This window comes from Lissotriton vulgaris, chromosome 6 (genome assembly GCF_964263255.1).
Source record: "Lissotriton vulgaris chromosome 6, aLisVul1.2, whole genome shotgun sequence".
NCBI classification, from domain to species: domain Eukaryota; kingdom Metazoa; phylum Chordata; class Amphibia; order Caudata; family Salamandridae; genus Lissotriton; species Lissotriton vulgaris.
The window spans coordinates 242,123,166-242,139,753 of record NC_141694.1 but is presented as its reverse complement, the minus strand read 5'-3'; positions in this window follow the sequence as shown (position 1 = coordinate 242,139,753).

The following is a 16,588-nucleotide window of genomic DNA, read 5'->3' as shown; positions in this document are numbered from 1 at the left end:
ATCACTTAAGTACTTACCATACAAGGGTAAGGGACCAGGTCAACTTATTCTTGGTCAGTGAGCGAGTCTGAGGCACTCCGCAATCTTATTTTTATTTGGTTGAAAGTGCCACAAAGCTGATTAAAAGGGGAAAAGGAACGCACGAGTCCTATGTTGTCACTGCAGACATTTTGAAACCCAAGTAAGATTGGTAACTGTGTGACGGAAACATGCCCTGGTGGATACATGCTTGCTCCATATGCAATATAATACAGCTAGGCAGAAGTAATAGATACAACCAAAAACACATTTAAAATAAAGGCAGAGTACGGTTTTAATATTTTACTTTAATTTGAAATATTTTGTGTTGAAAATATATAATGTCGTTTTTGTATACAAATCACCAACATTGGAAATGAAAACATTAACTTGGTTTTAGGGCTTATGATAAAGGCTAATGTTAGGGTCTTGTCACATGGTGAGGGTTAGTTTGTTAGCAATAGGTTTAGTGTAAGCACTAGGCCTGCTCCTAGGTTTCATGTTAGGTGGTGGGTGATGTCTTGGGTTAGATTGAGGCTTTAGTTTAGTTTAAGACTCATGATTTGCGGTGAGTGTGAGGGTAAAGTTTAGCAAAGGTTCGTAACATTTGTCTTTCTTACTTCCTGTGTATTTCGGGTTGACAAGCTCGGTGTTCTAAGCTCTTTTATAATGTTTTAGGCATTTCAATGAAGGTGTTTAATTTTCAATTAGATTTTGGTTGCAGTTCGGGTACTTTGACCTACAACCATTTTACATGTTTTTGTTCTTCTTCCGATGTGATATCAAATGTTTTAATATAAAGAAAACTGAAAGAAACTTTGGATGCCTTAACCACAATCCCCAGTCCTATTAATCCAGACAAGGCTGAGTCAGAAAGCCAATTCAAATGCCAGAGCAATCGAGCTTGCCGCGATGGTCCCTCTTAAAGGGGAAGCTGATAGTTCAGGTTCACGCCTTTGCACGCCCATAATCTCTGAACAAAGGCCTGGAATTTTAAACATTCCAACACCCGACGAGTTCATGGAAATTCCTAAAATAGAAAAATCCCACAGCTCCTGAAAGACCTGGCTACACTGTGACCTCTGATGACTGACTAATGTGTTTTTAACTTGCACGAGGTTTTTTTTAGATCTTTATTCTTTGTAATTATGTTATTCTCCTTCCCTTAATAAATTAAGGAAATAATCCCATAATTTCGAGTTAATACATCTAAAAAAAAGACCTAGCTGACAGCGAAAGGAAAACAGATGAATGCATTTTTGTTTGCAGAACGAAAGACACAGGGGGACATTTAAAGAATTCATGAAGGTGATAAATGACGTATTTACACATTAGCTCAAAGGGCCTGTAGCATGTGGCGCCCCAGGCAGTCGAGCATCATGTGTGAATGTACCACTGTGCTACGGGTAAATGATCCCGGTAATGCTTGACACAGGGATCAGAGCAAACTATGTCTGCAACACATAGAAGATACCGATGAGAAGGAACTGCAAGAGACTTGTTTACAAAACATAGTGTACAACTGCCAGAGTGCGCACTACCACATGCACATGCCTGATATCAAAATAGTTTTAGAAGAAAAGTGGAAATCGTTGGAGTACAGCAGCTGACAGCTGGATCTCCTACAGCAAGTCATTGGATTTGAAGTGTTGGTGTGAATTGTGCCCTCACAAAGCACGTGTATATTGCATCAACAGGCACAATTATCACCGTCAATTTAATCAATATAGAACCCTGGGACATATTATCAAGGGGGTTTATCTCCGCTTTTTTGGCCTTAAAAGCCAAGAAAGTGGAGATAAAATTATCTCCCTATTACCTAGCTGTCGCTGACACCAGTTAGCGACAGCTAGTAGGAGATACCGACCATCTTGGGCCCCGCTTTGCATGTCAGTGATATTTATCACTAATCACATGCAAAGTGGGCGTGCAAGATGTTAACGACTGGAAACAGTCGCTAACATCGCGATCTACTATTACCAACTTTTGGAGATATTCGCGCTAAGCGCGAATATCTCCAAAAGCTAACACCTGCCCTGAGCAGTTCTTAGCCATGTTAGCCAATGGTAGGTGGATAACATGGCTAAGAGCATTAGCTCGGTAATGCATGAATATCGCTGATATTCATGCATTTCGGACGATTTTTATTGCTTAGGAGATAAACCTTGATAATAGCAAGGTTCCTAAGTGATAAATATCGCCGCAGCTCGGCGATAAAAATATCGCCGCTAAACCAACATAGCGATAATTATCGCTAGTTGTTGGTAATATGCCCCTCGGTCCTCTGTGGAACAAAAAAAAAATCAACAAGTAAATATCTCTTCTGAATACCCTTATCCAGATGTATGCCCTATGAATGTGATCTTCAAAGTTAGATCAATTTGTGCATAGTAGTGGAATAGAATGGGAAGCAAGTGGATTGCCGTTCTGGCAACTATTCTTATTCTCAGTACTTAACATGAGATGGTGCTTGCCAAACACCAGCACTTATTTTTGGAGACCGTCACTTGTTTTTCCTCATCAGACATTTCCCAAGAACAAGGAGGAGAAAAAAACACAAAAGGGAGAGAGACAGAGAAAGATAGTAAATAAAAAGCATCAAAAACAGTGAATGCAGGAACCTGCACGAGTGAGATGAATGGGCAGGGTGTGTCTGGTAGGAGATTGAAGATGAGTGAGATGTCTTCCACACACGCGGTCTTGAAACTGGACGCGCTGTATCAGGGTACTGAGCAAGGTTTTGAGCACCAGCACTCCTTCTGTAACAAATTAAGCACTGTTTATACTCCAATGCCTGCCCCAGAAATCGTTCCGACTAGGTCCCTTCATTGCCCCAGTGTACATTACAAGTGTGTTGAATACAGAAGAGGCTTTTAGGGATCGGGTGGGATTGTTGGTCCTTTTCTTGGCCGTTACAGTGCTCCAAATGACGTACTTAAAGGATAACTTGCAAGTGCTTTTGTTTGAGTTGTTTCTTGGATGGTAAAAAGGTGTCAAATGGATCCCTGCTGGATGCTCACACCTGACCACCTAACACCACAGCCCATCAAAGTGAACAAATGCAGACTGCTTCTCATGTTGCTTCAACAATCAGGAAAGAGATAACGCTGCATGTTACCTTATTGAGCTCTGTCTATATGTAAGCTATGTAGGTCGAGGTATGCTAATGATACCCATTTATATAACAGACTATACAAGAAATTGCTTGTTGGCACTCAATCTAGGTTTATTGATACTGCCTAACTCACCGACATCCACGTCATCAAGCTTAGAAAAACCAAAGAATTAGTTTAAATCTAGAAGAATAAAAATATATGCATTGCAAGAACTAAACCTCCTAGATGTTTTATTGGAAGCGGAACTAGTGGCCTGCATGTTACACAAATAAATCTGCATCTCATAAACAAATAGTTTAAAACACATAGGGCCAGATGTAGGTCCCCAATTACCGGTCGGTAACGTCCGAATTCGTCCGTTACCGACCGGTAATTGGATTTTGAGATGTAGGGCCCTTCATTTTACAAAATCGGTAAATTTACCGAATCGGTAAATTTACTGATTCTGTAAAATACCGAATCGGTAATTTTACCCAATTCGGTAAATCAAGGTGTAGGTGGCACTCCACAGAGTGCCACAGGCCCTTAAGAGTCGGTATTTTACCACCCAATCCTATTGGGTGGTAAAATACCGAATCCAGGTTTGCATGCACATCTGTGCATGCACACCTGTGCCATGTGACGCACAGACATGCCCTTAGGGCATGTATGTGTGCCACATGCCTGCACTTGGGGTGCTAGAGGGTGTCAAAGTGACTCCTCCTGCACCCTTGCTTGATTCGGTATTTACCGATTCGGTAAATACCGAATCGGTATTTCCCTTCGATTCCTTTGGGCTTCAAAGCCCATAGGAATGAATGGGGAATACCGATTCGGTATTTACCGATTCGGTAAATACCGAATCGGTATTTCCCTTCGATTCCTATGGGCTTCAAAGCCCATAGGAATGAATGGGGAATACCGATTCGGCATTTACCGAATCGGTAAATACCGAATGTTACAGAATTGGCAAATCAAAATAATAATTTATCTACATCTCCCTCCTTCTAATTTACCGATTCATAAATACCGAATCAGTATGATTCGGTATTTAAGAGTCGGTAAATTAGATTTACCTACATCTGGCCCTTAGTAAATAAAGGAGTACACCGAGCTATCTTACACAGACTACAACCAAGTGTCACGATGCTTACATGCAATGACCTGCAGAAGGCCGAGTGACATTCCAAGCTCCTGTACAATTATTTAAACCTGTGACCTGAGAATGCACAGGGATCTCTGTAACAAGTACATTAACCACCTGTGTTATCCTTCTACTATTCGATCATGGAACTTTCTGATCATACATTGACATTCACAGCAGGTGTCTTGGCCCCTCCAAGTAAACACACTGGGAGGCATGCACAGCCATGCAGCATGTATTCTATGAGGGGCAATTATAGGAAGCCAACATATGATGCGCAATTATATGATCCGACCCCTAAATACCTACTACTACTGATCACATGTCTGGTGAACTCCCATGTAATTCACAGGTGGGACACTTTGCATCGTGTCTCACAAAAAGCCATGCATGTGTGGGACTACTTCTCGTTGATTACTTAAAACTGATCAATAGTTGTTCTTCTACATTTTGTTTAATTAATATAATTAATGATGTTGACATAAAGGAAGTTAAGTCCATATTGTAGGTGTTGTACAAGGCCAAATCGTCTTGCCTACGGTTTTTGCTAGTCAAAGAGTAAAGTGTACATCAAGGCAGGCCATTGAATTTCTAGGGTGAAACTGACCCTGGACAAGTTTTAGGAAGCCTCTGAAACTTAACAACAGGAAGTGATGCTCACCGTGAAATTTGCAGAAGGAATGTACTTACTAGTACTAGTTCCTATTGTAATTTTAGGGTTTTTTTCACTTCAAATCGTTGACAGCAGCTGCAGAAACCTAATAATGACACCAGATCTGGTTTACAGAAATAGAGAAACTTTAATTTTAGGTGACAGGATTATTGGAATTTAGGGAGCTACCTCACATTAAGAACTCCAGTAGAAATTACAACATTGGAAAGTTGAGAGCTCCATTGGAGACAATGGAGTGCTCCGAGCTTCTATGGGCCTGTAAAAGCCCGCAACACAACATTCCAATGTTGTTTTACAAAGGCCTCTCGGAGCCCGAGGGAATTTAAACCCCCTCAGGCTCCGAGAGGCCTTTTTTTTATTTGTGAGAACATTCTGTCCTCTAGTGCAGAATGTTCTAATAGCCTTATAACCCTTCATAGCCGGGCTCTATCGGCTATTAAAGTCCTGCTCCCTTGTTTAACGCTGGAGTGGGCCTTTAATAGCCGATCTAGCCAGCTACAGCGGGCTATAAGGCTATATTACTACATTGGAATATTGACAGCTCCATTGAAGACCATGGAGTGCTCCAGGCTTATAATGGCTGGTACAGGCCTGTAGCTCCAACATTCCAAGGTTTGTCTTCATGTTTCTCCTGCTTTAATTCAGAACATAATACCCTTAGTGGGTGAAATGTTCTAATAGCCTTATAGCCTTTCTGTGTCTGGCTATAGTGTTGTTAACCGCTTCCACGCATGGCTAATTCCCCCGTGGTGAGGGGGGGTGAGGGGCGCACGCGGCGCCGCGGTGCTTGTGACGAGCTCAGCTAGTCATGCTGCACAGTGGAACTGTGCTCATGACGAGCTGGGCTTGTCACGACTCCGCCCACTCCTTTAGAACGCCCGCACAGAAGGGGAATTAGCCCCGCATGGGCGTTCTGCTGCAGTTATGACGAGCTCAGCTCGTCATGAGCACAGCTCCACTCCACCTCATGACGAGCTAAGGTTGTCATAAGCGTTGAAGGTGTTAAATGCCCTCTCCCTTATTATAACTCAGGTTCAGGGTTTTAACAACTGCGATAGCCTTTGGCAGCGGGCTGTAAGGCTCCATTAGAACATGAAGGGCCTCATTTACAATCCCATTGCGCTGCTGGTGCGTCACATTTGTTGACACACCAGCAGCGCAATGGGTTTGCACATATTAACAAGGCCACGTAAAGTCACCTTGTGTCACTTTTCCTGACCTTGGCCCCTTTCATGCATTACTCTGCCTGAAAGGGGAGTTCCATTGGTGTTGCTGTGGGTGTTCTCAAGCAACATCCATAGAACCTGACACATTCCCAGATATATAATGTTTAGTAAAGCTGGGAACGTGTCAGAATCCTGTGGCACAATGAGGAGAAATGCTTTTATTTCTCTTTGTTTTTTTCTTCTTTCTATGTGTACTGCATTGTGCAGCATGCATAGACAAAAGAAAATGTGCAGGAAGGTGTCTCTTCTTGCACAAAAACAATCCTCCCAGCAACGCAGGCCCCCTTGCAACATGACGCAAGGGAGTCTGCGATGGTGCACGGCTGCTGTATGTGCGCCGGCGCAGAGGAGAGGGACAGGAATGTGCTTCATCTTGTAGATATGGCGCATTCCTGTCCTTTTATTTTGATGCACGGCAGCGCAGCTGGAAGGCTTGCTGCACTGCCGTGCGTCAAAATATAGTAAATGAGGCCCAGCATGTTTAGCGCTCCGTTAGAAACAATGGAAAAGCTCCGGGTCAACAATGGCTGGTATAGGTCTGCAGCTCAGGCCTATAACTCGGGTTCAAGGCCTTTAACAACCAGTGTAGCCTTTGCAGCAGGCTGTTAGGCTATATTAGAACAGAAGTGTTTGGTGTTTCATTAAAGACAATGGAAAGGCGCGGGCCAACAATGACTGGTATAGATTTTCTGCTGCAACATTCCAATATTTGTCATACTGTTGCTCGTCCTGCCTCAGAATGTACTTGTTAGAGGCCCTCTCCCTCGCTTTCGTGCCTAGCCTGCAGCTCTCTCCTATAACTTGTGATCCACGGCATTCAAACCCAGTACATTCCTCTGCAGTGGGTTATAGTGCTACATTGGTACATTATACAAATGCTGAAATGGGTTCAGCAAATCAGAATGCTGAGAAAGTCAGCCCTAACTTCCATTATTTGCTTGCCTTCTACTTCAGTGGCCCTCCGAGAAAGACATTGGAAATTTATTTGACTTTGGTAAATTAGATTAGAGTCATGGGTGATAATAGCATTGGTGCCCACCAACTATCAGGCATTAAAAGTAACTAATAATTCCCCCTCTTCCCTTTATGCACCCTTTTTTCCGGCTGGGGCACAGAATTGTGGGGGAGGAAATTAACAATAGTTAACACCTTCTGCAGAGGGTCTCATCCACTTTTAACTTCACGAGCTGGGAGGGGGTAATTAAGGGGGTAATTAACGCTTATTATAAATTCTTCAAAACCCTTCTTCTATACGTTTTTAAAAGGCGAGTCAGGCTGAGGAACACGGTGCAAAAAAAAGCTCACCATTACAACATGCCTCATAAAGCTCTCCCTTTGTCAACCTCCAGAGCGAAAAACAACACATTTCCTTGTGCCATCGCATTCACGGAGTAGCACCTGTTTCATATAAAAGAACAATCTTTAAGAGTGATTGGGTCATTAATGTAAACAATGACATAGTTCCAAGTTAGAAGGTATACTAGAGACGGTCATGAGTAATTCGGAAAAACATGTGACATTGCTCCTGTACCAGATGGTCTTTTCAATCAATAACTCTCGATTTTGGATTATTTTTGTACAAGCCAGTGGTTTAAACACATAAATAGTCAAATACAGGTTAAGCGAGAACAAGGTCACCATTAACGGCTCTTTCAGTCAAAATGGCTTAAACATTTTTTTCAGAAAACACTGCGCACCATTCTCCCTATACTTATGGACGCCCTGCCGAGGAATAAAGTGGACGCCTTTTTTGCGCAATCTAACAGGCTAAAATGTGTTTCTATGTCAACATTTGATTTGTGACAACGTTTTACATTCTAATCATTTCTAAATTGCGCCCATAAAAAAAGAAAATAGGAAAGCCACTAGAAATTATCTAAGAAAATAAAAAAACAACTGGGGCGAATCAATTTTTGGGACGCTGACTAAAGCACAGAAGTAAATGGTATAATTTAAAGGAAACGTCATAAAAATAATTTACAAATATCCTCTGTAGCTACTCCTACATCGCCAAGATTCACCAAGCATCAGAGGTCCAACAAGCCATACACTTTATGTCGTTTGGATAGATTTGGGGGGCGACGGTGACATGATTCGCCGGACGGCCTCTTTAATTTGGATTCTAAAAAGATGGCGGCGGAATGCAGGACCACAGACATCCGCGGCATGTGGGGCATGCGCTGCCCTGCATTATGCTCTGTGTGACCTTGCGGACACGCACACAAAGGACGTGTTGCTTTCACATTTCTCTGGTGATGCTCACTCCGGTTTCCTCCATTGTGCCCAGAAGTCCTTCTGTGAAGTAAACATGGCGCACATTGTCTTTGTGATAGCGAGGCCTGCCCTTGTTTTCTGTGAATTAATGTGATTTCTCACACACTTATTGTGCTGCATTTCTTAATTTGATGCCACGCTGCGTGCCTGCTGGGTGCCGCTCAGACTTTGTGTCAGGCAGCTCAGTGTTGAACCAGAGGCCTTTATGTCTCAAATGGTTGCTAGCAGATGTGTGGCACACTTTATTAACTTAAGTACCCGCCGGTTGAAAATTTCATTAGTTTGGGGAATGGGATATGTTTCATCAATAGACCCGGTGTGGGTGGACCCTTTGTGTCAGCCTGACCCATATCAAAATGGATTATTGTTGTAAGTGAGACAAGCAACGTAATGTTCTGCCTATCATGCACACATGATCTATAACCTCTTAAAATACTAGTGTGGGAAAGCAACACACTTCACTGCATCCTCCCGGCCCCCCAACAAACCAGGAATTCTTCACAGGTAGCAGCCACTCGCTTAGCAACAATTGTTGAGGACTGTCTGTGTGTAAGTATATGAATTATCAGAGGGTACAGTTTCCTACCAGGTAACCAGGCAAAGCCAGGGCAGGGAATGAAAGCAACACAAAGGGCCCCGATGCACGTACTTAATGAGGGCAACTGCTGCCGGTCACACTTTGGCTGCAGCGCCATCCTCTGGCCACCTGAGATCATTTCAACGACTCCCCTCTGAAAGTCCACAAATGCTAATGATGCATAGAAAAATACACCAATCCTCTCATTTACATACATATTTCGCTCATTTCTTTAAAAAAAATCTGCGTAGCTCATAAGACCAATTTACAATTGTTTACAATCGACAATACACTGTCTGTCAGTGTCTATAATATAACTTATAATATTCAACTCTGCAGAACCACACATGCCTAAAATGCTTCGACCAGGGAGACTTGAGGTAGCATGTCGATACTAATCTATTTAGATTGTGTTTGTTGTGCGCTGTGAAATGACTCTGAAGTTGCTTCCTGGCTACATTAAAGCGTTAATTTGCCGCCTCCTGCGTCACAGACCTGCATTTCGGAAGGTATTTGAATTTTTCAGAATATTGTTCTGAAGACTGTTCACTGTTTCTCGAATTCTTAACACAGGCATTACACAACAATTGATTCTCTGCTTTAAAATTTTAACTCTAGTGTTATCTTTTGCAACGACTATAACTGTAATTAAAAATGTTTTATTACAATGAAAGTGATCAATTTGAATGCCTATGTTTTATTAACATACATGTATCTAGTACATATTTTCTATTGTACCAAAAGACGCTCAGCATATCTTGGAACTTTTTAATCGACCCCATAGGGATGAACTTCTCAGCTAGCTCCACGCATTTTGTGGCAGATTTACAAGCCCCTTGCGCCACTTTTATGTCAATTTTCCCATGTTAAAAGTGGTGCAAGGGCCGTGTAAATAAGCCCATTTGAAAATATAGCATGCATATTCTCTTCAACAGGTGCATGAACACTTGTGGCTTTAAATTAGCAACACACACATTAATGAGATATCATAACTTATATGTGAGATATTATGACCATGTTGCCAGTTAATGTTAGAGCATAGTTGTACTCTGCGCATGCCTGTGTAGTTGTGTGTCTGCACGATACCTTTATTTAAATACCAGGTTTTAGTCCAGTCATCCTTTGCACCTTCCCTATGTTAGTGCCATAAAATCTGCAAGTTACAATTCTGAATATGACTGGGTACGACTCAGAAAAGCCAAGTGATGTTCATTCTGGGTGATATGGATTCAGTGTAATAAAACTTTTCTGAACAGCACCCAGTGGCAGCGAAGGGAATAATTCAAATGAAATAACTCCCTATGCTATTCCGGAAAGAAGAGAATGTATCTTAAATTTAGCTTACTGGTGAAAACTTAGAGCTTGGGCCACAAACATAACATTGTTGTGTGGCGATTTAGATTCCGTATGCATTTTTCTGATTCATGCCCTTATATAGGTACTGTTCACATTGCCCTTATATAGGCATATAAATCAAGCCCTTATTTAGGCATAGCTTATGCAGCCCAAATACAGGCATGGCTACTTCCATCCGTTCATCTAAGTCACAACGATTTCTTGGAAAACCAGACTCTTAAGCTGAAGGAACTTCCCCTAGCCTGGATATTGATTTCTCCGAGTAACTCATTATTATGCATGAACAACTATTCCTTAGGGGTTCATCCATGATGTTTATATGCCCGACTTTACGTCAAAGCTGGCATTCCTAAACACCTTCAAGGTAAAAAAAATACCTTCACTTGCTATAACAAAGCACAGTGTGGTTCGGTGCAGTTCGACTACCTACTTGCACGCCGCAGCTCGCTACAGCAAGTGCCGAAGGAAGTCAACTCTCCAGCAGACGCACTGATCAGAAGCTGACATCCTCTGCCGAGAAATCCAGCTCCAGTGTTTCTGACTCCCTTTGCGGGGTGTTGGGAAATCGAGTCCGTGAAAGAGATACCAACCTCTCTTATTTTAAGGTATGGAGCTGATTAGAACCTAGAAAAACCTTTGGCAATTATTGGCAAAAACTAAAACCTATGCTAAAGACCGCACTTACTTCTTCCCTCATACTAGACTCAGGTTAGGTATATTGGGGTAGGCGTATTTTAGAAGCACTAGTTGAGTATTTTAGCCTGTGTAATTTATGTATATATTTTTATATGTCATAGCACAAGACAATGCTATTACAGTATTATTTCATATTACTGTTTACGCTAAGCGCATTATAATTTGCATTCTATCAACAATTGTAGCAGTTCACCTCTCTTGCATGAGAAAGAAGACTCTTCAATAAGCCCCTTTTACTCCAACAACATCTCTCTATTTTTCTCTGCAACTCTGTAGAATCGAAGCATGCACGATTGATTGAGTAAAATAGTTATCTATTGTTTCCACGACTCTGCAGATACGTTTTATTCTTGGTAAACAAAGTTGTCATGTTTATGCGGTGGTCAGAAACTAATCCCTTCTTGTGTATTCGAGAAAGTTTCTAGTGACCTCTTTTCGAGAAAGTTTCTAGTGACCTCTGAGCTAGCTGGCACTCACAATTAAGTTTAGTATATTCGATAGAGACATATTTATTTATTTTATTTATTTATTTTTGAACTTGTATGGAGCAACAGCTACGCAGAGGGTTTCCCAGTGCCTTGGATTTGTATGCCATCATGAGGAGAATAAGCCTATGCAACATTATTGGTTAAAAAGCCAGGCCTACTGACCTCAGTCTTAAGTCATATCTATCGGGTATATTATTCCAATGCGCAGAGGCTATTGGGAATATAGGAACTACACTACAACACAATGTATAGCTGCTAATTGCAACCGGTACTGCAGAAAACCAAGGATCCAAGTCCTGAGGAAGACCTAAAATTCTCCCAGTGAGGCAGAAATGCAACAAGTCAAAAATGTTTCTCAGCTGAGGATTATTAATCAATTTGTGGACAATACTATTCCACACAATTGATCCAAGTGAAATAACAGTCCTGTATCCATGCAGGCCTAAATGAGTGCATCTGAAAACAGAGATCCCCTTTCTTTTTTTTTGAGTTCAAGAAAATTTTATTCGGTAATAACAAGAGAAAAACAAGGTGTCAAAACAGAGTACATTGGAATATCAACGTTGATGACTATGGTAAATAAAACAAGCATACAGTTACAAATAGCATCAAGAGGTAAATCTGGGCAATGAAATAAAAGGAAAAGAACAGGAAAAAGCATTTAAAACAATAACCATATTATGCATGAAAATATTCGAAGGAAAAATACAGATGATACAAAAAGAAAAATGGAATATGATGAGCATTTAAGGAGGCTTAGGGACTTCTTGTTGCGAAGGTAGTGGACGAGGTAAACGATTAGCACAAGCATCTAAATAAAGCATGACAGGGGACCATAAGTCCATACGCTTTGCAGCCATACGAGCCGGAAAGACAAAAGCAGTGTCAAGTCTATGGTTATGGCATACATTAAACCACCACGCCTTAAAGGAGATATTGGAGAAGTCCTTCCAGTTTACCATTATCTGTTGGAATGCAGCAGACAGTAGTAAGTCAATAATCTGAGGCTTAAGTTCAACATTATCCCAGCATGGGGAAAGACTACCCAAAAAAATGTTTGAATGGGAGAAGGGGATACATGTGTGAAAAATCAAATTGATTTGAGCCCAAACCTGTAACCAAAAAGCATGAACAGAAGTACATAGGAATAACATGTGATATAAATTGGCTTGTGGAGATGAGCAAGACCAGCATATGTGAGATGTATTTGGAAAGCGTTTATGAAGGTCAAAGGGTGTATAGAGGAGTCTGTTGTAAATGAAAAATAAAGACTGTGTCAAAGTTGCCGCTCTCGAGGATTTACGAATCTTGATCCAAATTTTGTCCCATAATGAGATGGGCCAGGACATGGAGAAATCAAGTTCCCAACATTCCTCCACCTTGGACTTAGGTCTAATGGAGTCAGTAGCATGAAGGTATTTGTAAATAGCTGAGGCCTTTGGGGTGTTGCGTATAAAGGAGTGAAGTGAGGAGATGGGAGTAGGAGAAGCGGGAAGGGAACATAACTGAGAGAGCCGAGTATAAGTTGTCAGTGCTGCCTCCTTAATTAATTGATAGTTACGGATAAAAGAGGAAGGTAAGTCATAAAGAGAACGAAGAGCGGTGAAAGATAAAAAGGAGGATTGAGAAAAGAGTTGGGATATCCATATCAGCCCCTTGCGATGCCATGTTTTCCAAAAAACGGGTCTGTTACGAATAAGTAAAGCAGTGTTATTCCAAATAGTGGAGGAAAGAAAATCAGCAATGGTCACGGGAGAGGGATGAGAAGAAGATAGGAGTAATTTGGTAGTAAATTTATGAATGGGAGTGGAAATCGAAGAGGGTTTACGAGAGAAAGAAAGATATTCAGCAAAGGAAAAAGGAGAAAGAAGAAGGCGTTCAAATTTAGTTCATAAAGGACAGAGAGTACTGGGATCTTGCAACCAGAAGGAGGCTTGTCGTAATTGAAATGCTTTATGGTAGGTGGGGAAATCTGGAAAATTAACTCCGCCCTCCATCTTAGGGCGAATCAGTCGAGCTAGGGACATTCGAGGTCTCTTCTTATTCCAAAGAAAGGACATCAGAATAGAGCAGGGGTCTTCAAACTGTGGGGCGCGACCCCCAGGGGGGCCGTGGAGGGATGCAAAGGGGGTCGCGCCTTCACAGTGTCACTTCTGCCCTGGCCTCCAGGGCTTCAGCCCCCCTCCTCCCCCATCCTGTCTCTCAGCCCGGGCTGCTGCAGTGCAGCTCGCGCTCCTGGGGCCTCGGCTGGGCAGTGTCTGGAGTCTTATCTCCGGCCCGAGTTTTCACAGGTCTTTAAAGACCATTAGCATATTCACATGCCTTTGTTAACTGATTACCAACGCTTCGTTTTTTTATGGTTTCAGTACCCCCTGGGCCCCCACTCTGCCTATTCCTTACATTTGTATTTTTACACTTACTGCTGTAGTGTGAGAATGCATTTAATGAAAAGAAATATAAAGTTGTGTTGCCAAAAGAAACATGCCTGCTATGTGTTGTTTAAAGATCCTGCAGAGACCTGCTCTTAACACTAAATTGAGTTATAAATAAAAAAGTATGTATTAATTAGTTATGTGACTTTTCTGTTTATATTCTCTTTAATTATTAGTCATTGATCATTGAGGCATCCCTAGAACACAATTAAAAGTGCTTTCTATTCATATTTGCTGTTCTACGTATTCACAGATAAGTGCAAAAAATACAGCTGTAGGATTTCTGGCCCATCAAAATAATGAGCTGGTAACCCTAATCATTAGACTGGAAGTTTGTTGCAGGATCAGCACATTATTTTTTTCCTCCACCCTCGAACCCTGATTAATGCCATTATAGCAATAGTTTAACTTATATCTGAAACCCTACGCTTCAAGTTTCTGGGAATGCACCCTGCTTTCAGACTACTCACTTCTCATTCTCGCCTTCACTTTCACGCTTGCCCTGCACTCACACTGATCACCATGCACTCACACTGATCACCATGCACTCACACCATTCACCCGTTCACCCTGCACTCACAGTGATGACAGTGCACTCACACTGATCACAGTGCACTCACACTGATCACAGTGCACTCACACTGATCACCATGCACTCACACTGATCACCATGCACTCACACCATGCACTCACAACATTCACCCACTCACACTGATCACCATGCACTCACACTGATCACCATGCACTCACACTGATCACCATGCACTCATACTGATCACAATGCACTCACACCATTCACCCGCTCACCCTGCACTCACACCAATCACCATGCACTCACACCATTCACCCGCTCACCCTGCACTCTGTGATCATAATGTACTCACAGTGATCACAATGCACTCAAACTGATCACCATGCACACACACTGATCACCATGCACTCACACAAATCACCATGCACTCACACAAATCACCATGCACTCACACCATTCACCCACTCACCCTGAACTCTCAGTAATCATAATGTACTCACAGTGCTCACCATGCACTCACACCATTCACCCGCTCACCCTGCTCTCACAGTGATCACTTTGCACTAAAAATTTGCTTGCATTGTTCACTCTGTACCTCACCCTGCAGTCACATGAGCACACTTCTCACCCTGCACTCATGTGACACTCCACTCACCTGCCCCCCCCTTACTGCTCAATCTGTAGCTCACTCCAACAAGGCCATCACTAACCATGCACTAATTCGTCCCACTCTGCACTTACAGCCGACCCAAATTCATATGGTCACCTCACTCACCCTGCAGTCACTACTTTTACCCTACTCTCACACTGTTGCATTGCTCACCATGCAGTCACATGGGCACTCTTGTCACCCACACAGTGCAGAAGGTTAAAGTGCCTGGTACAAAGAAGATATACCATGCACATCACAGAACTGAGTGTGAGTAAACTATGAGTAGCGCTATAAAAAAATGAAATGTTAGTCAGACAGGTGCTATAGAGAGATGAGGTGTATTGTTGGTGAGTGGTAGTGAGGGAATTCATGGAGAAGGTGGAAAGACTTTTGCACCGTGTGCGACCAGTGCTTCGACAAGCACTGGCTGGGAGTGTTAAGCCCCCCCCCCCCCGAAGTTCGGGTCTACTGGATCCCCTGCTTCTGCCTATTATTTACATTTGTAGTGCGCTACTGTTACCAAAAGGTGTCCTGGGGCTAATAACCATCTGCCTACAATGTGAGAGAGGGATTCTGGGTTGAGAGAGGAGAGAAGAGAGGGATGGAAGGAAGGGGGTGCGAGGAAAGGGGCATGGGTAAACTGTTTAACTCTGCACAAGACCGCCACGGTTTGAATGCACCCTTGCTGCTCCCGGCCATGGCCAGGTGAGCTTCTAATGTGGCAGCGCGTATTCCTGCGGATTGGGAGGCCCTTCACAGAGGTTGACTAGACATCTTTCTGATGTTAATTGCTGTATTTTGGTTATAAACTGGTACTGATGGAGTGAAATCTTTCCTCAGTATTACTGTGTTTAAAAAAATTCTAAATAATAAAGCAATGCTACCCCAAAATACGCAGCATCACAGAACATTATTTACATTTTCTACTCACACAATTTAGTCAAGCCTGTCGCATAATTTGGTCCTCACCTTCCTCATAACCTAGAGGTTTAGAAATTTTTGTCTGAGGGGGTTCTTACGTTTGAAAATGTGGACAGGGGGGTCTCGGCATCCAAAAGTTTGAAGACCTCTGGAATAGAGTTAATTTTTTTGAACAATTTTAAAGGAATGGAAACTGGAATGTTAGAAATAGTGTAAAGAACTATGGGAGACAGCATCATTTTAATAGTGTCGAGGCGGCCCCACCAGGACAGGTAAAGGGGATGCCACTTGGACGTCAAATCCACTAATTTTTGAGTACATTTGGAAAGACAGAGGGAAACGGTATCTGGAATAGTCGGAGTGATATGCAAACCTAGGTATTTAATGTGGGAAGATTTCCACGTAAAGTTAGATGCGGCAAAGTCAGGCTTAAATGTGAATTTCGTCAGAGGTAGGATCTCACATTTATCATGGTTAAGTTTATAACCAGATATTTGGGAATAG